This window comes from Sinocyclocheilus grahami, unplaced genomic scaffold, assembly GCF_001515645.1.
Source record: "Sinocyclocheilus grahami isolate Dianchi unplaced genomic scaffold, SAMN03320097.WGS_v1.1 scaffold979.1, whole genome shotgun sequence".
NCBI classification, from domain to species: domain Eukaryota; kingdom Metazoa; phylum Chordata; class Actinopteri; order Cypriniformes; family Cyprinidae; genus Sinocyclocheilus; species Sinocyclocheilus grahami.
In genome coordinates, this window is record NW_015506158.1 from 76004 (window position 1) to 96550 (window position 20547).

Below are 20547 nucleotides of genomic sequence, written 5' to 3' on the forward strand. Positions count from 1 at the left end.
AAAATCTAAATATTGAGAAAATCATCTTTAAAGTTGTCCAAATGAAGTTCTTAGCAATGCATATTACTAATCAAACATTAAGTTTTGATATATTTACAGTAGGAAACTATTAATTTTCATGGAACATGATCTTTACTTAATATCCTAATGATTTTTGGCATAAAAGAAAAATGGATAATTTTGACCCATACAATGTATTGTTGGCTATTGCTACAAATATCCCCCAGCGACTTAACACTGCTTTTGTGCTCCAGGGTCACAAATGATAATAAACGTTTAAGAACTGTTTTTAACATTCCATAAATACATCTCTATGGAAACTAATTTATTATCTTCGCGAGCGATCGCAGTTTGAGTATAGTTCTGTGTAACTGCATAGATAAACTGCGCTGTCAGCAGGCATTTCATAATCATGAACGACAAAACCATTATTAGTCATTCTGATATAACATGCCAGTTGAGAAATGCAATAAAATACAAGGTTTTGTTTGTTATATTTCAATATTCCAGAGAATATTACTCAGTGAATTAACATTATCCAGTGAATTATTCTTCACTCTTAAGCCTATTAAACCGCTTATAAACCTACTAAAACTGTAGTTTAAAATGAAGTTGATATGACTCCTTTTATTTATTTATTTTCTCCATTTGAAAACATTAGACCTTCTACATTTATTTTGCTTATTGTTAATATTAGTATTGTAATATGAAGATTAAATTTAACATGAAAGACTGGTAATTTTCAACACTGAAAGGAGGAAAAACCAAATTGAAGAATGGACTTACTTCACTCAGTCATTTATTTACTTTATAACAGTAAATGGAAAAACCAAAGTGAAGCATGGACTTACTTCACTCAGTCATTTATTTACTTTATAACAGTAAATAAATATCGGTTCTGCATATCGGTTATCGGGCACATAAACACGCAAATAACTGGTATCGGTATCGGTTATAAAATATCAATATTGGTCGATCACTAATTTTGAGAACATTATTTAAGACCAAATAACTCTGAACGAAACTTCTATTAACATTACTTTGAGAAAACGTTCTGCGAACGTTCCCTGTTAGCTGAGTTGAGCCTAAATTACTTTAGCAGTACTTGAAGACCACAGCATTAATGGATCAACTTCCAAACATTCAACAACGATTAAAACCAAATAACATCTACATGCAAACCTTTGAAAGGTTTTTAAAGTTTATCTTCGATTTAAAAAAAAAAAATCTAAAGCTAAATTGTGCCTCCTTTTATTAAAATATATGAGTCAACTGAATAAAGAATAGTCAACCATCAAAGACAAATACTATCAGCGAATTAATATACATACATGGGTCATTCTCAGGGGGAAAATATCTAATTTTTCTTTTTTACAATATTCCCACATTTTAGGAACATTACTTTTCTCTCAAAGTTATGAAACAAGTATTTAAACATGTTCGTCTAACGTTAAACGAATGTCCATCTAAAATGCTTTAGAAAAAGGTTCTGTGAACGATGCATCAATCACATTTTGAGAACATTATTAAAGACCAAATAACTCTGAACGAACATTCTATTAACGTTATACTATAACTTTGAGACAACATTCTGAGAACGTTCCCTGTTAGCTCAGTTCAAGCAGTACTTGAAAACAACAGCATTAAGGGACCAACTACATGCAAACGTGCCAAAATCAGCCATGGCTTTTTAACTCTGTTGTGAAGTGTTTTGCACGAGGGCCGGCAGTGATCGAGCAGATGATTTTGATCTCAGCGGCTCTCCGGTTCCTGGGTCACCCGTCCATGGAATTAAAACGGTAACCTCTGCGACGGCGGCTCACATTCCCAACTATTAGACTCAGAGAAGCAGCAGTTCCACCTAAAGACTTCATCAGTCAGACTCTGACGGGATAAATAGGCCAGCGCACACATCTCACTTCAAATATCATTATACTGCAGGCACTTTAAACACAACATAGATCCATTGTACCAAATGCCACTGCTTATTGCACCAGGCTGCTTTCAAGACGAACACACTTCAAACAGAGTCACTTTAATAGAGGTTCTGAATGCTAAAGAGGAATAGATGCACAATCTGATTACACTAAATACGCTTTTCTTTTATCAGGGGAAGGTCGTAAACGGTTTAAGCGAAACCCACCGCTAAATGTTTGCCCATTACCCCGATTCTGCTTTGCATGGAAACACTTTACTACACTACATATATATCTACCAGACAGCGAATCTCAGGGGTTGTTCATATATTATGTTTGAAAACAGCTGGACGGAGCTCAACAGAGCGGAATCTGGTCTCCAGATGTGTGTTTTAAAAAATTAACTACATTTCATATCACATATTTATCCGCGTTTAAAATTCAAAAGCATACGTCACTGGCAAACGTTGACTGAAATATGATTTATATGTTGTAAAAACTGCTATTCAGTCAGAATACAGTGCTATTTTAAATGGCCATCAATGTAAAAAGATAAATTTTATTCCCAAATAGTTAAGGTACAGCATCTACCAGTAAGAACTCATTTTAATTTTTATTAAATTTTAATCATTTCAAAATAAAAAGTTATTTTTTTGGTCAGTATGGGTTAGTCTTGTTTTCCAGTGCAAGATCTAAATATTCTTCTTCAGTATGATTTTTTTTTCTGTCAGTACTGAAGATAAATAATCAAAATCAAGCATAAAATCAAAAACTTCAGCCATTTAATTCACATAGAGTGCATCCGATCATGTAATTCCACAAATGATCATGACTACAATAGGCCTTCCCAGCTAACAATAATATGTTCCAATCCAAGAGCGTTGTGTTAATTGTTCCCATTAAACGTTATTTCTGAATGTTCTCTGAATATTGAAAATGTCCAGATTTTTGAATGCTTTTCTTGGTTGTACAAACGTTAAGGAAACATGCATGGTATAATTTTGCGTTATGGGAACGTAACTTTTGAATTACATTCATACTTTTGAGTTACATTCTGAAACAAGCTACATTTTAAAAAATGTTAAATGAACACTTTAAACAAATGTTTACTCCATTTTACATTTTACTCCCAAATAGTTTAATTACAGCATCTACCAGTAAAAACTAAATAAACAAAGTTAATTCTAAGAATTTCACTGTAAAAAGTGCATTTCCTACTCTGTATTTGTTTTCCAGTACAAACATCAAGATACTTTTACTTGAGATGCAAAATTACATATTACGTCTTGTATTCTGAAAAATGTTAAATGTAAAAATATCTGCCAATAAGGTCATAAAAATAAACTTGAATAGAACCCTTTGAATTACATAATTTTTCTGACCCCATTTGCAAATATTTCTTCTAGTTTTAAGCCAAAACTCACGTAATTCTGATACATTTTTCAGAAAGAAAAAGGCTTAATAACTTGACGTTTTGCATCTCAAGTAACTATCTTCATTGCGTTAGAAAAGTAGACAAAAAGCTGACGAAGAACATCACTTGCAGTGCTGTAGCTTTGCACATCCTTAATTAACCTGTCAAGCCTTTGCTTTCTTAGAAACATCTTGAAGAAACAATGACTAACTAGAAAGCAATATGAGGAAAAGACAGCCTCCGTGACCAACAATGCACACCATAAAACGAAGCTCTACTTCGCCTGAATTAGAATTATCTAGAATGCGACACTGTGCCACTCAGTCTGAGACAAATACTTACTTCAAAAGCTCTTCTCAAGTGCCTCGCTGAGAGCCAGGCTGTGGAAAATGTGACTGAAAATCACTGTAAGAGTTCTCGTGTGCGGATCGGGCTCAGCGAAGGAAGATGGGCGGCAAACAGCTGCATCCACTTTCCATCGGGCTCTTTGATAAAATGTTTCAGACTCTTATGTAATGAACACAGGTGCTCATGTGCAAAGCAAGCGTCAGCCTCCAGCTGCGGTCTCTTCATGATGCTAACTCTGACACTGACATCCGTCAGATTGAACCACTAGGATACATTTCCATGAGCAAGCACTCGCTTTGGCCACTTTGTGCGGACTGAGGAAGTGAAACGCAAAGCAGATGATGGTGTGAAACTATTTCAAGGCAGCAGATTGTGGATTGAAGCCTTGCAGTGGACACAGAATGTGACGTTATTCATAGAGAAGTTTCTTTCATGGAAGAAAAATGTAAATGTAAACTAGATTTATACATTCCCTATTGAAATGAGGAGCATGTGCTTCAGTTCAACCAGCAAGACTTCTACCACTGCCATGCTGGAAAATCATTATTAACCAGCATTAACCAGCGTTAACCTGCATTAACCAACATTAACCAGCATTAACAAAGATTAACCAGCATTAGCCAAGATTAAGCAGCATTAACCAACATAAACTAGGATTAACCATCATTACCAAACATTAACCAGAATTAACCAAGATTAAGCAGCATTAACCAACATTAACCAGGATTAACCAGCATTACTCAACATTAACCAACAATAACCAGCATTAACCAACAAAAACCAGCATTAGCCAAGATTAACCAACATTAACCAGCATTAACCAACAAAAAACAGCATTAGCCAAGATTAACCAACAATAACCAGCATTACTCAACATTAGGCATGGGCCGGTATGAGATTCTGACAGTATGATAACCTTAGATATAAAAAAAAATCACGGTTTCACGCGTCATTTGTAACGACACGTAAAAAAACTAACATTAACCAGCATTAACAAAGATTAACCAGCATTACCCAACATTAACCAGCATTAACCAACATTAACCAGCATTGACCAACATTAACCAGCATTAACCAGCATTAACCAGCATTAGTAAACATTAACCAACGTTAACCAGCATGAAAATACAAGTGAATGTGACTGATGTTTGTCTGTAAAAAAGTTCCTGCCATGTTGCTAGGGTGTTGCTAAGTTGTTTGCAGGGCTTTGCTATTCAGTTAAGGTATTTAGAGTGGTGTTTGGATTGTTGCCATGGTGTTGCTATTTGGTTGCCAGGGATTAACTATTCAGTTACTAAAGTGTTACTCTGAGTGGAGTTTAGAATGTTGCTATGTGATTGCCTATGGTGTTGCCAGGGCTTAACTCTTCAGTTACTAAGGTGTTCAGAGGGTTGTGTAGAGAACTGTTGCTAAGGTGTTACCAGTGCTTACCTTTTTAGATACTAATGTGTTCAGAGCGTTGTTTAGAATGTTGCTATGTGGTTGCTAGGGTGTTGCCAGGGCTTACCTCTTCAGTTACTAAGGTGTTCTGAGTATTGTTTATAAAGTTTCAATGCGGTTGCTAGGGTGTTGCCAGTGCTTACCTCTTCAGCTACTAAGGTGTTCTGAGTATTGTTTATAAAGTTTCAATGCGGTTGCTAGGGTGTTGCCAGTGCTTACCTCTTCAGCTACTAAGGTGTTCTGAGTATTGTTTATAAAGTTTCAATGCGGTTGCTAGGGTGTTGCCAGTGCTTACCTCTTCAGCTACTAAGGTGTTCTGAGTATTGTTTATAAAGTTTCAATGCGGTTGCTAGGGTGTTGCCAGTGCTTACCTCTTCAGCTACTAAGGTGTTCTGAGTATTGTTTATAAAGTTTCAATGCGGTTGCTAGGGTGTTGCCAGTGCTTACCTCTTCAGCTACTAAGTTGTTCTGAGTATTGTTTATAAAGTTTCAATGTGGTTGCTAGGGTGTTGCCAGTGCCTACCTCTTCAGCTACTAAGTTGTTCTGGGTGTCGTTGACAGCAAACGCCAACAACAATAAAAACATAAGCGCACCAAAAAAGTAAATAACATAATCTTAGGATGGAATTACGTTTATGCAGTTCATTAAACAAAACCTGAATAATCACATTAGTAATTGTGCAAACGTTCGGTACCATCTTCAGTATTTAAAATTCAATCCCACAGTGCTTCTCTCTGCCAAGCTACTCGAGAATTCACCAGACTCCCTCCTGACGGAGTAAAACGCGATCAATACAGCCCAGTGACTCGTGATTGCTCTGTGTATTTTCAATGATCCAACAGAGATGTGTTTAAGCCATCAAACACCTTCTAATCATCATGCAACAGGGACTTCAATTTACACTGGACTTCGTGTTCTCAGCCCGGTCGATTATATCTGTTCCAGCTACCGGCAGCTTCAATTCTGTTAGAGTAGTCTTGCTACTATTTGGCCATAATAAGCCTCAAATTGATGATTAACCTTTGTAATCCGACGAGCGCATGGAAGACGGTGTGCTCTTGTCATCCGAGCGGCTGCGAGAAAGATGCTGCATTATCGTCTGCGGGAAAATTGAGGGGTTTGTGAGCAAATGAGGTAGCGTTATCTGCACGGAGCGTGCCCGAGTATAATGAAGACGCATCTCTAGAATGAAGAGCCTTTTAATAACGAATCAAGGCACTGTACTGTGCATTTTAATAAAAAACCGTCCACGTCTGCATGCGTTAGGCGCCTATGCGTGAAGATAGAGGCTGTTATCTTGGGAAAGCGAGGTGAATTAGCATCTGGTGCAGAGCATCGGCCATTGTTTATGGTGCTCTATTATTTGGTAATCAGACATTAAATGAGTCATTTCTCTACATTTAACTCCAGCCGGTGAGCTAATGGTTTAATCTGACCAACGAGGATGATTTACCTTTTGTTTACTCCGAATCACCATTAGACAAACTCGATTCGTGACTGCAAATGAAGCAGGAAACCATTTCCTAAACTGTGAATAAACACATGCACCAATCAGACTGCCATATATATGCATCAATATGCATTTTAGGCTTTTATTATCCTGTGATGTTTGCAGTCGGTTGTTTCGTAAGGGCAGACTTGAAGGTCCTTTATCAGAGGCCTTCATCAATTGGTATTTCATATCTATCATATTTGTGAGTGGAATCAGTCCAGAGGTTGTCCTTTACACGTCACCTTGTCAAAGCGCCAGACAAACGACCTCCTTCATTATCTTAAAATCTCTAAGGATGAAAAATAAGATCTTTGTGCTGAGTCTCATTTCAATTAAATGAATTTAAATTAAAATAAGGCCCCAAATTAAACCTTAATATATGCCACTCTGGGGGACAGAGGCAGAATCAGGGCATACTTCAAAAACATGACAAAAACACAATCCCTCATCAAGAGTGAAGTAAAGTTCAGAAACTTTCATTTGCCGAAGGGTCAAGGTTTGCTGATTTCTAGGTTGGAGAAAGAAATATTACATTAGCAATAAACAAACACTTAAAGAGAAAATAAACTTAGCCTCAACACTCAGGGTGAAATGCAATGAAGTTTATTGGTTACAACAAATTTCAAAAGTGTGGAAGTTGGCTTTAGGAGTGGAAAAGGCCAAAACAACAAGCAAAAATACCAAAGGGTCAGTCTAAAGAATAACTGAGGACGGAAATCGTTGGTTTGATGAAAACAACCAGCCAAATAATCATCTATCCAGGTAACACATTTAGGTTAAAAAAAACATTATTGGAATATTGTTTTGAAACGTTTCTAAAACAGTTTCCTTGATGTGATTAGAACAGTATTTAAAGGTTACAAAAACGTTTCTTACAACATTCTACTAACTTTATTTTTACCTAAAATATAACGTTACGTAAAATTCTAAAAATATGAAATGTCCAGCTTTCTCAATGTGACTATAATGTTATTTAAAGGTTACAAAACGTTTCTTACAACATTCTACTTTATTTTCACTCAAAATATAACATTATTTGAATGTTTATTTTAATATTCTAAGAACAACATTAAAGTGTCCAGTTTTCTTTTCATGATTAAAAAGTTACTTAAATGTTACAAAAATATTTCTTACAACACTCTACAAACTTTATTTTCAACCCAAATATAACGTCATTTGAATGTTTGTTTTTAATATTCTAAAAACCTTAAAATGTCTACTTTTCTTGTTGTGATGAAAACGTTATTTAAAGGTTACAAAACGTTTCTTACAACATTCTTACTAACTTTATTTTTACCTAAAATATAACGTTACGTTTATATTTAAAATTCTAAAAATATGAAATGTCCAGCTTTCTCAATGTGACTATAATTTTATTTAAAGGTTACAACACGTTTCTTAGAATTAGGGTTGCAAAGGGGTGGAAAATGTCCGGAAACTTTCCGAAAATCCCCGGAATATTCCAAAAAATCCTGGAAATTGGACAAAAATATCTGGAATATTTCCGAAATTTACTGGAAATTTTCCACCTTTTTGCAACCCTACTTAAAATGGTCATCAAGCACAGATAACATCATGAGGACATTTGAAATGACGTTCTAAAAACATTTCCTCTCAACGTTATGAGAACATATAGTACATCAAATATTAATATACTAGTTATAAGAACGTTCCATAAACATTACTGTAAGAACATTTGTCTTTAAAAAAAGGAACCTTTTGTGCAATGCATAGTTTTCACAGATGTTAAAGTTTCTTTGTGGAACCACAGATAACCAATAAAAAACCTTTATTTTTAAGAGTTAGGCTGGTTCATCATTTACATTCAACACATTCTTGCGTTCAAAAAGAGCAAACAAAAGAGAACAAAATACAAGAGAACCACAGGGGTCTCGAGACCCTTGAAAAACTTGAAAGTTGACACAGCATGTCTGTAGAAGACATGGTGTGGTACAAAAAAATTAATTACACATTAGAAAAATGTAATACTTTGGGTTAAATGTTCATTCAAATCTCTAAGTACAAGCACCTCTGATAAAAACCTGACCATTATGCCGCTGCTCAAGCACAACCTTATTAGTTTTTACTTGAGCACTTTAAAAGTTTCCTCTCGAGTGAAGCACCTCCACCTCTACTGCTGATGAGGCAGAGGAAAAAAACTACTTCTGAGTCTTTCAGCTGTACTTTCTCCACCGTTGCATGAAAAAAAAACCTTTTATGAAAGCCTGGAAACTAAACAAAAAATAATAAATAATGAATCCAGTAACACCGAATGGAAAATCTAAGAAGTGGAGCATAATAAAGTAAGCCGCGAAATCAAATGACTGCTGTTTCTATGAGCTTTAATCTCGGGGTAATTTCATTTCACACTACGCAGTATTAAACACTGCAACACTAGAACAATATTTTGGCTCCTGCCTCTCGCCGGTATTTGAGAAACCGAGCCATTAAACACACATCTATTGTCTAATTGTGTAGCTGAATAACAACACGCAGAGCCACGGCGCTTGTAGGGCGAAATAAAGAGCAACACAAGAAGGATTTCGCTTTGATTCTAAGAGAACGAAAAGCAATGAATAAATGTCTTTTTGCTCATCAAGTGGAATGATAAATTCACCCCATAATGCATCTGCCTCAGAATTCGTGATGAAAAAATATTTTAAATTAGGTGTCAAAAGCCTCATATTGAACAACTCCCTCTCAAACTGCACTCCAAACGCGCCAGCGTCCAATTATTCCAAAATGACAGCAAATTGAACAGAAGAAAACACAAAGCCGTCACTCCGAGGCACACTTCCAGGAAGCCTCAACGGAATACATATAGCATTAATGAGTCTGTCCCATCAGCACGGCTCATGTGCGATCATCTGATGCTATGTGAGTTTAAGGGGGAACGCAATCAATACACTTATCCAGATGCACTGCACAGCCTTTAAGACTAGGGATGGGAATCGTTGGGAAGGTAATGATTCTGGTTCTGATTTCAATACTGGTTCTTTAAAGGGACAGTTCACCCAAAAATAAACATTCTGTCATCGTTTACTCGCTCTCGTGTCATTCTAATCCTGTTTGATTTTATTTCTTCTCTGGAACACGAAACGAGATGCTCTTTAACACACAATGACAGTGAATGGCCAACGGTCCAATATAGATTAAGCAGCAGACTTTATTTAACTTTAACATTATTAGAAGATAATATCTTGCATACGATAATATCGTAATTGTTGTTTTAATGATATGCAAGCTGACTTTATTGAGTATGTATCAATACTATTTGTGACCCTGGAGCACAAAACCAGTCATAAGGGTCAATTTTTCCAAATTGAGATTTATACATCATCTGAAAACTGAACAAATAACTTTTTGTTAATGTATGGTTTGTAAGGGTAGGACAATTTTTGGCCGAGATAAGCTGTATTTGCATTTGATTATCTGGGGAAAAAATCTAAATATTGAGAAAATCATCTTTAAAGTTGTCTAAATGAAGTCCTTAGCAATGCATATTACAAATCAAAAATGAAGTTTTGATATATTTACGGTAGGAAATTTACAAAATATCTCCATGGAACATAATCTTTACTTAATATCCTAATGATTTTGGGCATAAAAGAAAAAGCGATAATTTTGACCCATACAATGTATTGTTGGCTATTGCTACAAATATCCCCCAGCGACTTAACACTGCTTTTGTGCTGCAGGGTCACATTTGCATATTGAGCATATGCAAAAAACAAGAGAGTTCAGAGGTGTATTAGAATATTTAAATATGCTGCATTACATTAAATAACAAAAGTAAATTAGAAATAAAGACTACATTTTGCTTCAACGCTTAATGTTCTTGCGTTCAAAAACAGCTGGACAAAGTGAAACAAAATGCAAGCAGCACAACTGTGGTCTCGAGGTTTGGCTTTAAAAGTGGAATATTTCAACCTTGACACGGCGTCTTAAATAAGCAACACTTAAAAACACACAAAAAAAATGGTCTGGAGATTTGGCTTTAAAAGTTGAAAATTTTAACCTTGGTTTGACGTCAGTGGTACCAAACATTACTGGTTCTTTTTACATAACCATTTGTGATTTGAATATGCACATATATCTTCAAAAGGCTTAAATTAGGGTCTGTTCCTCAGACAAAGATACTGAACAACTTCAGAAGACTTCAAATATAGGCTAATGCATTTAGATCCATACGGACTGACATTTTATGCTGTATTTTTGGAGTTTGACAGTCACCCACCGCAAGTCTTTTTGACTACATCACTGCAAATGACCAACTTATAAGTCTTTTTATTAGGCCTACTTTTCTCTTTTACCACATTCGATACAGCCTAAAAACTCACTCACATAATTTTGAAGCACAGATGTACAAAAACCATTAATGAAACCAAACATCAAAATAATTAACTTCTGGTGTTTTACAACATTATTCCCAACTCTACTTACAAAGGTGAAGATGGTGAAGAAAAACCTCTGTGCTCTCATAAATAATGCAGTTAGTCTCAAATATGCAAATCTATGTATTAGCCTAGTTATGCATGTACAGTAACTTACATTGAGTTATGTATTATATATGAACGAGACATGAAGTGAACGACTCATTGGCTAACGCACAACCACGCAGTGCTAAAGACGCTGGATAACTTGTGAACCAGCTTCAAAATCCTAATGTCTACTTGACTAATAAATTACATCCTGGGAGACTTCGCTAGTAGTACGCGGATATGTCTCGAAGCTATTAAACACAATGATGTTGTTAGGTTTGGGAGGCTTGCAAGACGGACGGAGATGAAGCGTAGCGCTGTAGCTAATCCTTCCATTTTCCCTAAAGGGCTAATCAGGAATCTGCTCCGACGATCCCATCCATCTACATCTGAGCCGATTTAACAGAAAGAGTTCACGAGGAGTCTCAGCGGGCACCAAATGAGCCGAATCTAGGCCAAACTTTTAAAGACATGTATGGCTACGTTAATATGTGGGATGGGGAGGGAAAATGTTTAACATGCAAAAGCAGCACACGCAAGTGCCAGCAACTTTCAGTTTCGAGTTCCCAACAGGCTGAAAGCATTGAAATTCAAGAGACATTTTAATAATGTGCATATTTTTAGGCATATGCATTTTAATGTTTGCATGTTGCAATGGTTACATGTTGGGTCTTCATGAGTTTTGCCAGATTGGGCCAATTTTTTACAGTCCAAAAGTGCTCCTCTCCAAGAAAAACCCAAATATTCACTGCCAAAATAATTCTATTTCCATGCCAACCAAGGTTGATAAGCACAGTTTTTTTTACATCCTTAAAACTAGTGGCAAAATAAAACTATAAAAATGAATCCATTTCCCAGATAGGAGAACAATATAACAGCAAAACGGGTCAAAACATGACAAATACAGTACAATAAATGAGCAAATATGACAAAAAAAAATTCTCAAACAGGTTTAACTATGTAAAATATTTGCAAACGGCAGTCAAGAAATCAACATACTTCTTGTTCAATGTCAAAAGCAAAAACGAGCCAACTCAAGTCCAGACAAAAAAGCCCAGTATAAGTGAAAGGAATTAGCAATGGGTTTGCAGTGCTATACTCATCTACACATTATAACCACCTAAAATGTCATTTCGTATGCATATATTAATAATTTGTGCTGCGCTTTATTACCAAACTGTATCCACTGTTTGAGAGTTGAGTCACTCTACCATTTTTTTATATTTATAGCAACCACTTGGATATACAGCTGTAAGTTCAAAATCTGATCGCTTATCGCAATAAAAACATTGGCAATGAAACACAAACACCAGATAAATCTGCAGTGTGTTTACTAACAAGGAACATTCTCACTAAAGTGTTTTTATTATTTTTTTTTTATGGTATAAATGTTACTACCTGGTCTCATGGCGTAAACGTATCTGGGGGCACTTTTTAGCGAGACACGAAATACGTACCAATAAGAACATATCGCTGCAGTTTCCAAAAGAAATGAACACTCAGACACCTTTTATTCCCTTTCACACAAATTTACAGAGTTTCGATTAATAACGCATAATTTTCGCACAATTACTTGAAGAAAATCATGTTATGACTTCAAAACAATATTAATATGCTGGGAGGTTCAGATCTGAATATAAGGAAGTTGACATGGCACGGTTGCATCAACAAATGCATTTTATATCAGTTTTGCATTTGTTAACACTATCGGGTAGGTTTAGGGTTGGGTTTGGTGTAGGGCATATTTCCAACACGATAGAGCATTAACTTTTAGCGACAGTCCCCGGATATTTGAATTCTGAACCGCCGCAGTACGTACCTGAAGCAACGTAATAAAAACACAGCAATATGTACCTATATTAACGTAATAAAAACGTGCCAGGGTTCACGTATTGAACCCGTGTTTTAGCGCCACTCAGTGGACATTTCTCTTTGAAACGGCGGCAAAACGTGCAGTAATGTACGTAAAAACGGTTCTGCAGAAAAGTACCCAGAGGTACGTATTTTTATGAGACCAGGTTGAAATGTTAGGACAAAATGTTCGTAAAGTAAAGTTATGGAACGTTCTTAAAACGTTATTACCGTATTGGCCCGATTATAAGACGACCTCCCTTTTCACAGATGTACATTTTGGAAAAAGGCTTTTTAAAAACCAAATCTTGTTTTTTCTCAGTAAAACACATTTTGTCTTCAATTATTTTCATATTGCATATTTGTCCTATTTTAATTTTTGTTTTGAAAGTATGGTAAAAACTGGTAAACTGTACCAACAATCACATTTAAAAAATATACACTTTTTGATATACCATAAAAAAAATAAAAAAAACAGGTAGCCAATCTGAATTAGGAAATTTAGGCTATCCATCTAATAGTAGCCCACCAAAATCTTATTAACAGTAGAAGTTAAATCTTACTGTAGTCTTCAAATCTGGGTACTGTTTTACGTTTTAAAATCACAAAGAGAGTTTGGTCGCGATCTTTACAACACGCATTTACGTATTTCACGGCACACTCGTTTTATGCGTATTTGGCGCCACCTATTGTTGTGGGTGTATTATTGACATGTCAAAGTCTAGACCCTGAATATAAGACGACCGCATTTTTTCAGATGTATTTCCAAGAAAAAAACATCGTCTTATATTCGGGTCAATACGGTAATATTTGATATACGTTCTCATAACGTTGAGAGAAAACGTTCTGAGATCAACATTCTCAGATTGTCCTTATGATGTTATTCGTATGTGATGAACATTCCAAGTAACGTTTTTGCAACCTTTAAGTAACGTTCTGATTAAGATGACGTTCTTAGAATAAAAAAGCACATTCAAATAGTTGTAAAATATTCAAATAACTTTATATTTTGTGTAAGAAAAATAGTTAGTAGAATGTTTTATTAAATGTTTTTTCGCGACAAGAAAATTTGACATTTGAATGTTTTTAGAATATAAAAAATAAATGACAACATTATAGTAGCAACTTTTAAATAACGTTAAAGTCACATCACATTTTAATGTTTTTAGAAACTTAACTTTATAATTTGGGTGAAAAAAGAGAATGTTGTAAGAAATGTTTTTGTAACCTTTAAAAAAAAACTTTATAATTGTGAAAAGAAATCTGGACATTTTAATGAAAATCTCAATGTTCCCACAATGCTTTTATAACCTAAATGTATTACCTGGATAGTAACGTCGTGATGACTGATTGGATGGATTACATGAACACTTGGGATTTGTTTGTTAACCAATTAACCTATAAAATGACCACCAATACAAACTGACCACAAACTGGTCCAGATATTGATTTTAAACCTCTCAATCAAATTCAAACTCACCAGTTGGGTGGAAATCCTCCCAATCTGGCAACACCGATCATCGCTTGATGAACAACGTAAAATTAACTTCCAAAACACTGGAGTTAGGTATATTTGCCACGCTCAACCGTTGCTCTGACAGTCCTGCAGCGTTTGTTCTCTACAAACAGCAAGGTGCACACAACTCGATTCCCATCTGCGACCGAAAGCTTCTTTTGGATTTCAAAAGGGTCCATAAGTCAGAGAATCGGGCCCAGACAAAGACTGTTAGATCTGAGAGGAAAAGCAAAGCGCATCCCTCAGGGGCTAATCTGTATTTGCCCAGTTCAGCATTAACCATATAAAAGAGAGTTCAATAAGTCGCAGAACAAAACTCAGCTGAGAGCCTTGACGTGTCTGGCCTGCGGGGGTCGCATGAGTTACACATCGCCAGCAGCAAGCGGCTCACACACCCGTGACAAATGACTCCTCTAGTCATGGCATATTACCATGCTCTGTGCCCGTCTCGGCAGAAGCCTTCCAGGTGCGAGAACATTTCATTCTTTTAGAGCTGGAATATTTTGATGTATTATTCATTTAGGGTGCAGTCCCTCTCGTTCCAATGCTAAATGAGCTAAATGAGACGAATCTCACAAAACCTGTCATAAACACGTCCAGATCATATTTCACCCCGACTCAAAAGAAAAATATGCGAAATGATATTATGCACAAAGAAAATGATGCCTATTTTAGGACCAGGTTTCATGCATTCTGATATTCTTTGATTTTCATGCCAGTCGAGCATGTTTCACACTCAATTCTTACCATCACTCTCATTACTGTAATGCAAATAAAGTAATGATTTATTTTTTCAAATATAACATATTGATACCAGGGTTTCTGCAGGTTTGATGAAGATGCATTAAGACTTTTTAAAGATGTTTGTAAGAAGGAATAAACTTAAATGTCTCATGTCTAAAGATCCTTAAATCAAGATAGATTTACTAGAAAAGCAAAATTACATAAAATATTAAAATGACTCAAAATCAAGTGAGTTTGTGATTAAAACAAGAACGAATATCTGCCAGCTGGCTCAGAAAAATCATGTTAATTCAAAACGGGATTTATATCCTCTTGACATAATAAAATAACTTCATATTGTTCAATTTGTCAAGATTTTACATTTGTATTCTCAAGTAAATGTACCTTGATTTAACTATGTTAAGGTATTTTTTTGGAAAATAAAAATACAACATGCATGCAACATTTAATGCCACAATTTTATGAATTCAAGACTCCCTGCTCTAATTTAAAGCCTTTTTAAGGCCTTAATTTGTTGAAGGACAAATTAAGACTTTTTAAGACCCGCACAAACCCTGAATCCATCAAGTTAGTATTAACTTTATCCACAAACAAGCATTTTCTTCATGCAATATATACTTTCCTGTTTTTTTTATAAAAAAATAATGAGAAAGATGTTTTCTTTTTTGCAATGCATGCAACATTTAATGCCACAATTGTATGAATTCAAGATTTTCCGCTCTGATTTAGGACTTTTTTGGGTCTTAATTTGTGGAAGGGAAAATTAAGACCTTTTTAAGACCCATAGAAACCCAGCATCCATCATGAGAGTATTTAATTTATCCACAAACAAGCATTTTCTTAATGCAATATATAATTTCCTAACTTTTTTTATTAAAAAAAACAAAAATACTGAGAAAGAACATCAAGTTAGTATTAACTTTATCCACAAACAAGCATTTTCTTCATGCAATATATACTTTCCTGTTTTTTTTATTAAAAAATAATGAGAAAGATGTTTTCTTTTTTGCAATGCATGCAACATTTAATGCCACAATTTTATGAATTCAAGACTTTCCGCTCTGATTTAGGACTTTTTTGGGTCTTAATTTGTGGAAGGGCAAATTAAGACCTTTTTAAGACCCATAGAAACCCAGCATCCATCATGAGAGTATTTAATTTATCCACAAACAAGCATTTTCTTAATGCAATATATAATTTCCTAACTTTTTTTATTAAAAAAAACAAAAATACTGAGAAAGACATGATTTGCTTTGCAATGCATGCAACATTGAATCCCACAATTCTATGAACACAAGACTTTTCTGCTGTGATTTAAGAACTTTTTGGGGGCTTTAATTTGTGGAAGGGCGAATTACGACTTTTTAAGACCTGCAGAAACCCTTCGTGTTAGTATTTGATTTATGCATTTTCTTCATGCAAAATACAATTGCCTATTTTTGAACTGAAATATGACCTTTCATTGTTAGCTTCTCCTAAGAGTGAAACTTACCTGCAATTTTCTAAGCAGATACGAGCCAAAACAGTGGAAACAATACAAACGGCTGGCAAGATTTCTGCCAAAACCGCAGACATCTGGACTGCGAACACCCTCCGAACACAATCTGCTCCTAAAACAACTGTAAGTCTGTACGTCCTAACTCCAGCAGGAGAATATTAATTATCAGCAGACATTAAGGCCTGCAGATTGAATCTGGCACGCATTAAAGCCGTGCATGTTACCACGATCGCTCGTGGACCTCCTGAGGGGAAAGATGTCTAGATTTTCTCTCCCAAAAAGAGCAGAATGCATTTACATGCTTAACAATGTGCCGTTCCCTCAGCTAGCAATTTTCCTCCTTTAATTCAACTAACACAATCTCATCAAATATTAATATCGCTCTTGAGCTGTCTCTGACGGAATGGAAGAGAAAATGAAAAAATAAAACAACAAAAAACGCCTCCATTCGAATGGATCCAAAAGAGCAGAACACAAACTCACAAGGATTATTATTTGATCTTATCAAGGACGCAGAGCTTTGCATCTTTATGTTCGGGCTGGCATTATTAATGCATTTTGCTCTCTAATCATGTCTTACAGAGAAATACATTTGTTGCCGTTTTCAATTCAGCGCCGCGTGTTCTTTTAAACGAAGCAAATTGCATTCTGTAATTAGGCAATTAGTGCTTCTAATCTCTAAACTTTTAATCTAATAAAGTAAATGTGATTCATTTTCCCCTGATGTCAGTTCTGGCACTCTTTCATTCTCTCCAAGCAAACAAAACAGGAGAAATGCCGTTTGATTGCCTACAAAACTGTGAAGCGATCAGCTCTCTGTGAAGCAGAAAAATAATGAGCAAAGTTTACTCGGTTCGGTCTGTCTACTACATTCTTGGCTGTGCGTCGTTTGTCGTTTAAGCAATGATCCGGCCAAATGTGAATCTAACGCAAGCGATGGTTCGATATAATCGATGCCGTAAACCGCAACCCTTTATGTTCTCAATAGTCTTGTTTAGTCAAATCAGCAGCTGTGTGTGATGATAAGCCTCGACTTTGAAGCGATGCAGCCATGTTTGGTTTCTTTACGCCAAAGCGTTGGCCATCTGAAGCATTCCTACGGCATTCACAACAGCTGCGTGCATTAAGCATTTAGTCAACTCGTGGAAGGATCTGGAGACAGATCAAGTCCAGCACTTTCAACTACAAACGAATCACAGGCAGGAATCTTTACACTTACTACCCACAGCCGTACGATTACAGTCACATTACAGCCACCTGATCGGGATCTCTAGTGCCCAGGCAATCGAAAACATTTGCACTTAATTGAAAACCTGCTTCAGTAAAATTGCACGAGCCGCCAGGCTTCCCGAGACGAATCCAAAAATAAACAGCACCTCGTTCTTTTAATTAAAGGTGAATCAGCTGGCCTGTGGCAAAACGCCCCGAACCAAACCCAGCCTTTCTTAAACAGCTCAATATAAGATGACAGCGGGTTACGGGCCAGGAGAGGACTCTCGGGGTCCCTGAAGAAGAGAATTGAATGGGTTGTCCATACCATCCGTTCCTGTTCTCTCAACACCTTTGCTGCTGACGGTTAAACTTCACGGCTCCCGTCACATCTCGGCCCGTCTAATCAGGTTGGACTTAAACAATGAGACAGGGCTAAACCGAATGCACGCACAAATGAGGATTGATGCAGTGCATATCGCCTCTACCTGTGTGATGAATGGCTCTGAGTAAACAATCGGATGGACTCAGAGGCGTGAGGGATTGACGCGGGAATACTGCGTCTGCTCATGCACGCTTTCCTGTTAGACTTTAAATAGCAGCCCGAGACAAAGCGCCACAACAATCCAGGTTTCAATTACATGCTGATGAATTCCAGAGACATTAATAAAGAGAATTAAGCAACAAACAAACATCTAAAAATAACTTGCACATGCACTTGAATGCACAATGCTCAATTCCAGACTGTAGGTTCAGTATCTCAGGATATCAAATAATTTGCACAAGTTTCAAATATATATTTTTATTAAGCGCTTTACTTCACTTACACGGGTTTGCTGAACTGGCATATAAGAAGTCCCTTAAGTGCCCTACTGCATCTACCAAAGGCAAACAAAACAAAAAGTATTCACTGCTAATCAGTTGATACTGTACACGCATTAATCCATGTGAATTCCCATAGAGAGAAAATCCCACAAATATATAAAGAAGTCGCTCTTTGTTCCCAAATATTCTTACTTGAACTGTAAAGAAATACAAAAGACAAAAAATGTAAACATTGCACTTATTTACCGCAATTAATATGTTGTTATTATCAGCATTATTTTTAATAATCAATGCAATCTGCTTTTTAGAGGAGCTCTACCATGGTATTTTCGTGTTACTTTGGAGTACAATGGCACATATATATATATATATAAAACAATCATTCAATACCATATTATATATCAAAATACCATAGTAATACCACCTGACGTCATCTGTAGTGTACCATGGTACCGCCAAAGTGCTTTTTACAGAAAAGACAATAATTGACCATGGCTGTTTAGGGCATGGTGCCATGGTAACACCATGTTTTATTGGACATTTATTATTTTAAGCATCTTAGAACACCATGCAAATACCATACGAAAACTTAGTAAGCAAAAAGCACCATGGTATGACCATCCCTGTACCACGGTGCTGCCACACTAAGTATCAATAGAAAAAAATAATCATTACCTCTGTAAGAAAGTGATTTGCAATGGTTTTCCGATACTGTACCATGATACTACTATGTTTTATTGCCAGTGCTGCTTTATTTCTTTACATATATCAGAGTACCATATCAAATACACCATGGTATTATTTCCGTCACTGTGCCATAGTACTCCTACACTCCTTTCCAGTAAGTACTAATAAAAAACAATCATGACCTCAGCAAAAATTCCTTACATACATTAAATTACCATGCAAATACAAAGGCACATGGACATGGTAATCCTTTCAAAGTACCATGGTAATACCATCACTGCACCATAGTACCTGACTTTCTTGTATTAATACTAAACAACTGTGACCTCAGCAAAAATAAATAGATAAAACATTTACAGTGTTTCTGGATACTGTGCCATGGTACTACCATATTTATTATATCAATCATACTATGATATTTCCTTTCATATATTGGAGTACAATGCAAATACCATGGTACACACGTTTAAACAATTCAGTACCACACACACACACGCGCGCGCGCATACATACATCTCTCTCTCTCTCTCTCTCTCTCTCTCTCTCTCTCTCTCTATATATATATAATATACTATCAATACAAAGCAATCATGACTTCAGCACGATTTACAATGGTTTCCGAATACTGTACCATGGTACTATTGAAAGTACGGTGGTATTTCTTTACATGCATTGAAGTAACATGCAAGTGCCATTGTATTTCAGAACCATTAAAACCCAGAACCACAGTATTACGATGCCATCACTGTAGGCTGCCTCCTCAGTACTTTTAACAACGCTCGTTCTAGTATAAAACAAACAATTAAAGCAATTCTTTCAGACATGAGAGTAACATCGCGCACGTCTCTCTATAATGAATGTTGTGCAGGTGACAGAAACGCACCTGTGTTTCCTCGCGAGCGCCGAGCTGAGGAACCCATCGCTCCGCGCGCAGGAACTGTTCAGATCGGTTCGGTTCGGTTTTACTGTCTGTCGTGTCTCCTCTCGAAGTGTCGGTTCCTCCTGAAGAAGAGCAGAAGTCAATCACATCACTCCTCGAGGAAACGAGCGGAGCTGCTGCTTCCTTTCTTTCTTTTTCTTTTTCTCTTTCTTTCTTTCTTGCTTTCTCTTTATTTTTCTTGCTTT

At 36.2% G+C, this 20547-nt stretch overlaps 1 protein-coding gene across 3 annotated transcripts in view; it reads right to left on the reverse strand.

Moving 5' to 3' along the window:
• The window catches only part of LOC107565063 (heparan sulfate glucosamine 3-O-sulfotransferase 1-like), a 60635-nt gene extending 40259 nt beyond the window's left edge, over positions 1 to 20376 (reverse strand). Inside the window, exon 1 of one of the 3 annotated variants that reach the window (XM_016250245.1) lies at positions 20306 to 20376. The gene's annotated coding sequence lies outside the window, so the exon portion shown is untranslated. Of the gene's footprint in view, positions 1 to 3672; positions 3751 to 20305 lie in introns of those variants that run through there. The other 2 variants (XM_016250246.1, XM_016250247.1) reach the window with 2 other exon arrangements.
• Between the last annotated feature and the right edge of the window lie 171 nt (positions 20377 to 20547).